This window comes from Nuphar pumila, chromosome 14 (assembly GCF_984573655.1).
Source record: "Nuphar pumila chromosome 14, dmNupPumi1.hap1.1, whole genome shotgun sequence".
NCBI classification, from domain to species: Eukaryota; Viridiplantae; Streptophyta; class Magnoliopsida; order Nymphaeales; family Nymphaeaceae; genus Nuphar; species Nuphar pumila.
Genome location: NC_143262.1, coordinates 66,433,812 through 66,444,199, shown reverse-complemented (window position 1 = coordinate 66,444,199; position 10,388 = coordinate 66,433,812). Strand labels below are relative to the sequence as shown.

General features: G+C 40.6%; 1 non-coding gene and 1 pseudogene across 2 annotated transcripts; one reads left to right on the top strand and one right to left on the bottom strand.

Moving 5' to 3' along the window:
* Positions 1–2,287: 2,287 nt before the first annotated feature.
* On the bottom strand, positions 2,288–2,370 carry TRNAL-UAA (transfer RNA leucine (anticodon UAA)). The gene has a single exon. It is a non-coding gene; the product is annotated as a tRNA-Leu (tRNA).
* Positions 2,371–2,578: 208 nt separating this feature from the next.
* Positions 2,579–10,022, top strand: LOC149816899 (splicing factor U2af small subunit A-like; annotated as a pseudogene). Its single transcript, XR_016427677.1, has 5 exons — positions 2,579–2,878; positions 9,064–9,150; positions 9,241–9,319; positions 9,422–9,548; positions 9,637–10,022. The product of XR_016427677.1 is annotated as a splicing factor U2af small subunit A-like (transcript).
* Positions 10,023–10,388: the final 366 nt, after the last annotated feature.

Genomic DNA, 10,388 nt, shown 5'->3' with positions numbered 1-10,388 from the left:
CCCGTTAAAGATGACAACACCTTTGTAGTTCTTAGAGGTCAAGTGGAACTGGAAGAAGCAAAAACAGACCAGACTCGAGGCTGAGTCTTTTTCCAACCTAGAGAGAATGATGTAGGAGCAAACCTACATCCAAGTTGGGTTCACAAGCGATCCTGGATCCAATTGGATCTATAGTATTTAGGATTTGGATTTCTATTTTGTGTTTGTTTTTGTATTAAGATCTTATCCAAGATCCGACGTAAGGTAAGGCTTATTTTTTTGCTATAAATAATTGTTATAGGATTTCTCCGAGGAAAAGTTGGCAGTTGGGAGTTGAGGTTGATTCTAGAATATTAAATTGAGTTATTTCCTGTTTTCCAATTCTTTTCCAGTTTTTTCTGATTTTCTTTAGTTTTCGTGCATAGGAATAACGTAACATAGTTTTATTGTAAATAGAGCCCTTCTGGTTTACATAACGAAGCTAGTAAAAAATTTGAATTGATGTTTTCTCAATTGTACTGCGCACAAGTATGTGGCTTGCTTTTGCTTCCTCTTTTTATCTTTCTTTTGTTTTCAATATAAATACTTTGTTTTCACGGTATTAAAATTTACGTATCAGCAACAGCACCAAAACATTGGATGTGTATTTTAAAACTTTTTAGAGAGAGAGGGAGAGACCGTTGCTACTCCTACTTTTGTAGTTTCATATCTGCACAGTAGAGTTTGTATTTTTGCCTTTTTCCTTGTCTTTTTCTCAAGGGAAAGCTTTTTGGTTGATCACAGAAGGTTTGTGTTTATGAACATAAATGTAGCGGCGTTTCTGCTGGGGAATTTTGATGATTGGGTTGCCAACTTGTAAAGTGGTAGTGTGCCCACGTCGAGAGTGTGACTAAATGGTAAGATTGATGTGGTTGCTGTTGGATCGATTTTCGGATCACGCAGTTTCACAATCATAATCATGATATAAAACATGATATAAATCATAATATGCAGCAGAATACAAATCATGATTTTCAGCAGATCGAAACATAAACAGGGAACAGGAATGTCGAGTTCCACCATATACCAAAATCCAGAAAGCAGCATATGAACAAGCAGATGCACAGAACACAATAAACACAAGAGAAGTATGTTAATACTGTGTAAAAGGCTAAGACGTACGAAAGTACTCCCCTTAGAGAAGATTCGCCCCCACATACAGTGCAAAACAGGGTCTGGCGTCCTTTCCCCAGGATACAATAGCCGCAACGATCAGAACGGTGCACTCCGACGGATCGTCCTTCGAAAACAACCTCCACAAACCGAAGTTGCAGAAACCCCTTACGGGATAACTCAGGAGAGAGAGAGAGAGCAACAGGGAAATGAAAATCGCAGAGCTCTTCTGCAGAGATTAGTCCGTCTTAGATCTCGGATATCTGTAACCCCAGCCCTAACCACGCTTTTATAACCCACGAACGGTTACAAAGCGTGGAAGAAACCCGTTACGAAATCCGAGGAGACAAGACCCGTTAACGGACTTCGAAGAGCAAAGAGTCGAGATCTGAAGAGCCATAACAGGCACGGACTACGAGGAGTCATTAAATAATCCAAATATCCACATAAACTTTGGGCAAAAAGGTACTTTGGTCTTGATTGGATATGACCCTAAAGGGCCAATTACCCGAACCCGGTCCGGCCTGGCACGGCACGGCGGGCGGGCGCGCGCGCACGTGTATGTGGTAGTCATCCCAACCTCTTGTTCTCAGGAACAAATGTAAAAGTTTACATGTTGCTTATAAAGCCCACAACAAACTCGACTATTCAAAACCACTTTCTCTAAAACAGCCCAGTTTCATATTTGAATTCTCTCTTCCCTTCCTTCTTACGTCTAAGTTGCTGTTATAATCAATAGAAGTGTATTTCTTTGTATAGGTGAGGATGATGAGTGCTGAATTAGTGTTCATGTGGTAAGTTTCTTTGGGATCACCTATCCTGCCAGAGGACTCAGACAGCCCAGCGGATGACTACAGAATATAAAAAATAGGAAAAAATTTAGTTTTTTTTGCAAATTGGTCTCCTCGTAGTCAATTTACAAAATAGTCTCTTCCTCATATCATTTTACAAATCAGTCCTCGCCTTTCTCACTTTTATCACAAACTGATCTTTCTGTCAATAGCAGTTTGTTTGACCATGGTTAACTGGCCACCAAAATGCCCTTCTTCAAAGGTTGTCAAGGTACTAACAGTTATTAACCTCCAGGGATTATTTTGCAAATGGCTATAAGGCAGAGACCAATTTGCAAAAAAAAAAATCGAAAAATTTAAAAAGCTGCTGGCTATGGGGTTCGAACCCATGCGCACTTTTGTGCAGAAGATCTTAAGTCTTCCCCCTTAACCACTCGGGCAAACCAGCTAACACTTATAACATTTAGAAAACATTAAATTTAAAGGAGGGAGTATTGCACATTAACGAAACCCACTAGAACCTTCTTCAGTTCTTCCCCCGTATCAGGCATGGCGGTCAATACCGAACTCCTTCTGCAGATCACCCCTCCTGTGCGTACGTGTACAACCCCAACCCTGCGTTGTGCTGCTCTACTTGTTCTTCTCTACAAGGATTCTATTCACCACCATCATCATCTTTTTCGTCTCTTTTGTTGAGAAGGGAGGGGGAAAGGAAGAGCGGCTATGGCGGTGCATCTGGCGTCGATATTCGGGACGGAGAAGGACAGGGTGAACTGCCCCTTATACTTCAAGATCGGGGCGTGTCGATCGCCATGGAGATTGATGCTCCCGGCTCCACACGAAGCCCAGAATCAGCCCCACCCTCCTCCTCTCTAACATGTACCAGAGGCCCGACATGATCACCCCCGGCCTCGGCCTTGGCCATGGACCCTCGCAAGATCCATCAGCACTTCGAGGTATCCCTCTCCCTTCCTCTATGATGGGGTTATGCCTTTTCTTTTCACATCTTTTTCTCAGCCCAGGCAAAGCGAAGAATCAATTTCATCTTTTCTGTTATTATTTTCTAGTCACAGCCCAATCTACTAGGCTTAAGTTCAGTTTTTTCGTCAAAATTTCAACTTTGTATTGCTTTTATTTGTCTTTCTCTGCCTAGGGTTTTATCGTGTATACTTTTTTACGTTTCTCGTATATTTGTTTTCGATTTTGCCGCCCTTTATTACTGTTGTCCCCCTTTTGAGGATTTGCGTTACGCATGGTGTCCATGAGCGTTCATATTTTCCCTTCATTCTGTTCGGTCTTAATATTACGTAAATCTGTGATTTATGTTGGTGGATTTATGTGATTCCTAGAAAAAATAAGGCATTGTTTTTAGGGTTTTATACCTTTTTTTTTTGGTTTCTCATGGGATTTCATCTAGGGTGCTTACTTGGTTCATCAAGAGTATTCATGTTATAATGCCTTTAAAATCCTCCTAGCCATTATCCTATTGCAATAATTCTTGCTACTAAAAATGCGCATGTTGTGGCAATTTCACTCAGAAGGTAATGGGTTACACCTACAACACGTCTTTGATTAGTGATTCACAGGCCAGTTCCATGAAGAATCTCTCCAAAATCAGCTCTTTGATAGGATTCACCAGCCACTACATACAGGGATCCAACCTTATTCTCAAACCGGATGGCTCGGTTGATTGGCACTCCCTAGGCTCATCTTGCATACAAATTCTGGGGGTCCCATGTCCTGCATCCACCAAGAACATTTCTGGGAAAGGAATAACATATCTGTTCTGGTTCCTGTCCGTTGATTGCCTTGTCAGTCTTGCCTTCCATCAAGCATAAGTCAGTCAGTGTTGAGGTTGATATCGCACGATAAATACACGCGTAAACAGATAAGAACGGAAACACCATGCCTAAGCAAGCCAAATAGAAAGTAGACATGTGCTCTAAAGGGTGCGAGTGAGCAGCGTTAACGCTGCAAGAGAGTGTACCAAGGTAAGCATGAAGAAAGGTGAGTGAACTTCCGCCTCCTGCTGCAAGCGAGGTAACGAGCGAGGAGATGCGTATCGTTGATAGGTAGATGGTAGTCTGTAGGAAGATTTTAGGGTCGACCTACTTGTTGATCCACTGATTTTTACGATGGTCGTTGTTGGTGGAATCTGTTATATGGATTGGGAGCCTGTATTAGTGATGGATATAATGCATTCTTTTAATATAGATTGCGCATTCTTTTTGTTGTAGAGGTTTAGGAATTCTAAGACGTATAGGCATGCCTGTGCAACTCTATGTGTAACATGTAGCTTTCTCGTGCAAAATCCTAACATTTTCCCATTTTCCTCTCTTTTATTGAGGAGCAGATCAGGTCATGCTGAACATGAGCGTTTTGGAAGCAGATCAGGTCATGCTGAACATGAGCATTTTTGCTCATGCCGACATCATGGCTGTCTGTTTGCATTTTGGATGAATGCCACGTGGTTTTGTTGACTTTTGAGCTTTTTAAAATGCAAATTGGATGGCCACGATGTTGGCATGAGCAAAAACGCTCATGCTCAGCATGACCTGATCTGCTTCCGAGCGTTTTTGCTCATGCTGACATCATGGCCATCTGATTTGCATTTTAAAAAGCTCAAAAGTCAACAAAACCACGTGGCATTCATCCAAAATGCAAACAGACGGCCACAATGTCGGCATGAGCAAAAACACTCATGTTCACCTGATCTGCTTCCCTTTTATTGTGCTTCGTGCTTCTGTTCGGATGGTTGTACCACCTTTTGTCCTAAATCTAAATAAAGCTCAGTGCCAAAGGCTTTACTCTGAGCATGATTGTTCTTCCAATAATGCTTGCTCTCCAGTAGATAAGCATTTTTTATTTCCTATTTTGTTTATTCGGTTGTCAATTGGGTTCTATGAGTTGACAAATTTGTTTGTGTTTCTTAACTATGGATGTTTTTGGACCATCCAGAATGTGTATAGCTGATGCCAGAGCGGAGCGATGCATATCCGGGTCCACTTTCTTCTTTGAATCATTTGAGATCCATATTATTTAGTTTGAATATTTTTAATATTTAGATAATTTTGTAATGAATCTTAGATCCAATATCCAGTTTTAATTAGATTAGAATAATTAAGAAGAGTTTTTTTTAAGAGTTTATCAGATTAGGTAGTTTACTTGGAATGTGATTTGGGAGACCTATAAAGATGAGAGCCCTATGTAGAATTCGAAGTTTAGAGAGATAAATTTTATTATTGTAATTTTCTTGATTTTCTATTAATTTATTGCAATTTCTTGCTTTCGTAGCGTAAATTAGTAGGAGTGATAAATTTTATTATTGCAATTTTCTTGCTTTTCTATTAATTTATTGCAATTTCTTGCTTTCGTAGCGTAAATTAGGAGTAGTTGGTAACATAGTTTTTCTTCGCAAACTGAGCTCTCTCGATTTGCATCAAAGTAGTATAAGAGAAAAGCCTCGATCTTGTCACGATATTGTGAAGTTCTCAAGGTGACGTGACGAAAGCCTCAAAAGTTTGCATGATAACTTCGTTGTGCGAGATAAGAAGTGGTGTGTGTGGTATGATTAAGGAGCTTGATGTGAGAACAAAGATGATCGACAAAAATTTCTTCAAGAGAAAGTTCATGGAGTTTATGCTGCAATCGAAAGAGACTCGAGCCCATTAATGAGTGCAAAACAAAGGTATTGGCCCTTGGTAACGTCTCAGGGCCATCGCTGTCGATGAACCAACACCATACATTCGACATCATCACCGAACCATCATTGGCCACACACAACAGGGAGGAGGCTCTAATAAGCAGTGACGAGCCCCCACCGATCGCTCTGCCACTAGGTGCAAACCCCTTAGTGCAAAACATTGGAGGAGGAGGAGAGTTTTTACCCTCCCTCCCGTTTCCACCGCCGCCCCTCCATTCGTTTCCACCACCACCATTGTTACCTCCCATCTCCATTGACCTCAACTCACTCAGTTCCTATATGTCGGTGGGCGCAGGCTGGCGAGGAGCCTCCACGATCCCTCTCGTTTTCACTCAAACAAGAGGCGTCGTGGTGGGGGTCCACGACGACAGCCAGCCACCGTTCGACGGGTTTCCACTGGACAGGGCAGGCCGGCAGGGGCAGTCCACAGGTGGACAACCACCCACCTCCCTCTCCCGGCGGTGCCCGACCTGGTTCATGAACCCCTCACGCGGGTTTCTGACTCAATTAGGGCACCCCGTGAATTGGTTCCTAATCAAACTGGTTCCCAAAACTGGTTTGGACTAGGAACTGGGTTTCTGCCTGGTTCTAACACTCATAACCTAATTTAGGGCATTTTGGGTCCAGATCCAAGCCGGTTTCCACCGGTTCTGGTCCCTAACATCCTGATTCCAGGTACTTTGGGTCCGGTAGAAGGTGTCCAAACCTTCGGAGTGAACCCAACCTCTTGATTGTGGTTTGAATTCTCGTAGCCTAAACTCAAGTCGGGTTGACGTAGCCCCAAAAGAACCAGTCCATTCATTACCTCCTATTTAGACCCAAACTTTACTTGCACCCACCTCACTTAAACCAAACCTGCCCCAGAACACGAGCTTGTTTAGGGTGCAACGTCAACAGTATGTAGAACATGGGATGATGGAACTTGAGATCTAGATTGTCTGTTCGTGGACTATTTCAGATTGGATCAAACTAGCCTTATATCCATTCGACTCATTTGATCAAGATCTCCAAAAAGATGCAGTCGAGGATTATGGATGGTTCAGGAAGAATGTTTTAGGTTTTCAGATATATATTGGAGCAGATCTTGCTTGGTCCACTCAGTTTGTGATATATTTAAAGGATCTGGTTTCGTATTGTAGGCCCATAACCTACAAGGTAGAACAGGATTAGAAAAAGCGCAAGCAAGATCCAGACTTGAGGGCAAGTCTTCTCCAACCCGACATATTATGTAGTTTGGATATTTTTAGTATTTAGATCATTTTGTAATGGATCTTAAATCCGATATTCAGATTTAATTAGATCAGGCTAATTAAGAAGGGTTTTATTTTTTTAAGAGTTTATCTGATTAGATTAGGTAGTTTACTTGGATTGAGATTTGGGATACCTCATCTATAAAAATATTGGAGCCCTATGCAGAATTAAGAGTTTGGAGAAAGATAAATTTTATTATTGCATCAATGTCTCTGATGAATTGTGTTTCTCAAGTGAAAAATCTGTTTTCGTTTCCCAATGATATTTGCCACCATCTAGAATATGTACCGGCTCAGATTTGTCACTTGAGCTTGTGTTAGTTCTTCATGTTGTTAATGGTGAGTCATGATTCAATTCACAGCCTGATACTCTGATAGTCATATGTGACCTATGTTGAGTCCAAACATGTCACAATGACACGCCATTTAAGGGGCATGTCATGGGTAACACTATGACATACTGAAACGACTATGACGACACGTACAAACATAATTAATTTAATAATTTAAAATTTTATTTTATTAATTTTAATAATATTTTCAGTGAAAAATAACATTTTTATTATATATTAAAACATCAAATATAGGTTATTTATTTATTGAAATATTTAAAAATCCGTGTCGCCATATCTTATTCTTGAAAAAATTTCAAACATGCATGTCAAACTCGAGTCACGTATTTGGTCGTACCTGTATCTTTGTGACCTAGGTCCAAACTGGTTCTGCATGCTTTTCTTTTCTGTTTTTTTTGTAGATGTGAAATCAATGGGCTGTTGAGAGCTTGAGATTTGTTTAGTTTTCTTTATTTATGTGGTGTCTTCTCTAGACTTTTTATTAGCAATGAAGGCATTCAGGATTTTTGTGGCCTCTGCTATTGAAACAAAGTCATTGTTTGTATGTTAGAAAGTTTGAAATTTGCTTTATTGGTTTATAAAGATAGATGGTGATTGTGGCTATGGGCTTAATGTGCAAGGATTTATCTTAAGATTTGAAGCCATTTTCGGCTTCTTTTAAAATTTAAAGTGTAATTGCTTTATAATATCATACATGTGTACTTTGTACAGCTGTGCTTTGTCTTTGGAGGTTTGAGGATTGCTTTGCAAAGAGATAGTGCAAGAATTTGAGCTTGTGTAAAAAACGAGTGCATGTTCCAATTTCCAACTTCCAACGTTGATATTAAGAACCTAAGGACTTCAAGACATCTCTCTCTCTCTCTCAGGGGTGGGGTTGGGGGAGGGGGTTTGGTTAATCTTCTAGAGGCTAGCTTCCACATGATCTTTTTTGCTTGAGTCGCCTTGCAATTTTTCTCTTCTTCGGGATGTTTGTTTGTCAATTAAACTAAATCTTCAAAGAAGATAAATCTCCAGGGCTTCTAATTCCGATCATTTGCCTCCTTTGGGGATTATGAATCTCATGCTTGTTTCATATAGAAGAAAATGACATGGATAAACTTTCTAGTTTGCAAGTGCGAATTTGAAAAATTTTCACTGCACATTACAATATTAGATTAACAATCAATTAATAACATTCTCTTCTATTTTGGAATAGCAGCACACTTGTTGTAGCCTTATGCAAGTAATTAGATTGAAGTACCAAATCTGCATTTTTTTCACATGGCAAACAACTAACTGCGCACATCAAACTGCTAGCAACAATGCTTCCAATGAAAGGTGAAACTGGTTGTATAGTAAACGATCAATAAGGGAAAAAAAAAGGAGTAAAACCAAGTAACTACAGCCTTCTACAAATATGATGGAGAAAGGGATATAGGTGAGGGTTGGATAGGAGTTAAGATAGAAGAAAATGGAGGATAAGATACGGGACATATGGGACAGACAAGGTTGGACAGCTATATAACATGGACACTTCTAGAAGGGCAACAATACCCGTGTAGCACCTGCCTCGGTGGAGGTGCGACACTTGGACACAGCTTCTGTAGTGTCAGCTGCGGTCAATCATACTGGGATCCATTTCTGTCCGAAATGGATTCCATTAACCCTACCAAGTTTATTTTTATTTATATTACACACATAAATGCGCGCACACACACACACATACCGCACATCAAGTTTTTGTAAGATTTTGCTGTAGTTTGTGCTTTAAGTGATATAGTAATCTGTAGCTTATACCATGCTGTATTTGCGCAACATTCTGTCACTTCAGAATTATATAGACTATTTTCTTTCAGAATTTCTATGAGGATCTGTTCGATGAGCTTAGCAAGTATGGTGAGATCGAAAGTTTGGACGTATGTGGCAACTTGGGTGATCATATGGTAATTCTGTTTGCTTTAACTTTTTAAGAGTCCTTTTACAAATCTTAATGTCCTTGGTAGAAAATGTAACTTTGGACAAACTTTCCACAGGTTGGTAATACTTATGTTCAGTTTGGAGAGAACAAGCAGCAAATGCACTCAGAAATCTCACAGGGAGATATTGTGCAGGTCATCAGATTTTAACACGTCCTGATGCTCAATGAAGAATGCATCATCATGAATCTCTCCACTGACTTGGTTGTCATTTTTTGTGGCTGATAAATTTCAGGTCGCGTCCAATCATTGTGGACTTCTCTCTGGTGACCGATTTTCGTGAAGCTAGCTACTCGTCCGTATGAGGAGAATACCTGTAATAGGGGTGGATACCACAATTTTATTCACTTAAAGAAGATTAGCAGGTGAACCTGGAAACCATTCATTTATTCATGTTTGCTTATCAACTTCATGTCATATTCAGTTTGGACCTGGTTTGATGACTAATTGTAGAGATCTAAGGCGGCAGCTTTTTGGGCGGCATTGGCACCAGCATAGTCACAGCCATAGCAGGAGTCCAAGCCACAGCCCGTACAGGCACCGCAGTTACGAGGAGCGATCTTGTTGGATCTGGATAAAGGATCCAATGTGATCATACGGTTTCACATTGGAATCCAAAGAGCCGCACAATGGTGGGTGGGCTTGTAACTCATAATGTGTGAGTTAAAACCCCCATGAATGAGATTAAAAACCCCACGGCTATCCAGGAGAGGATTATAAATCCCCTCTACACTGCAGACAAGTACAAAGAAGAAACCTCCTTGAAGCAGGCCATTAATCACCATCTTCAATCTTTATTCCCTTCTCTCTCACACACCGCACACTAGAGTCCCAAATTCCATCAAAGCTCGGTTTTTGGTGTACATGGTGTTCGACATTCATTAAGTTTTTCTTGTTGAAAACCCATAAACTGTCAAGCTTGACTGATGTTGCTGCATGCGAGAATTGGCAGCAGATGTGAGAGATGAGCATAGGGGAGCCCGGTGTTGGAAAGGCATGTCCATTGGACAGCTTTGCTCAACGGTTCTTGCTATCGGTGTGAAAAAAAGAGCAAAAACAAAGTGCAGGATTTGTCGGACGGTCAGGCCTCACCGATCGGTTGAGTTCGGCATAGCCGCCGAAAACAGAGAGGAAGAAACCCTCTCCTTTGTAACGTTCCAAAATTTTAACCCATTTTTTTTAAAACACTGAAAATAATCAATTTG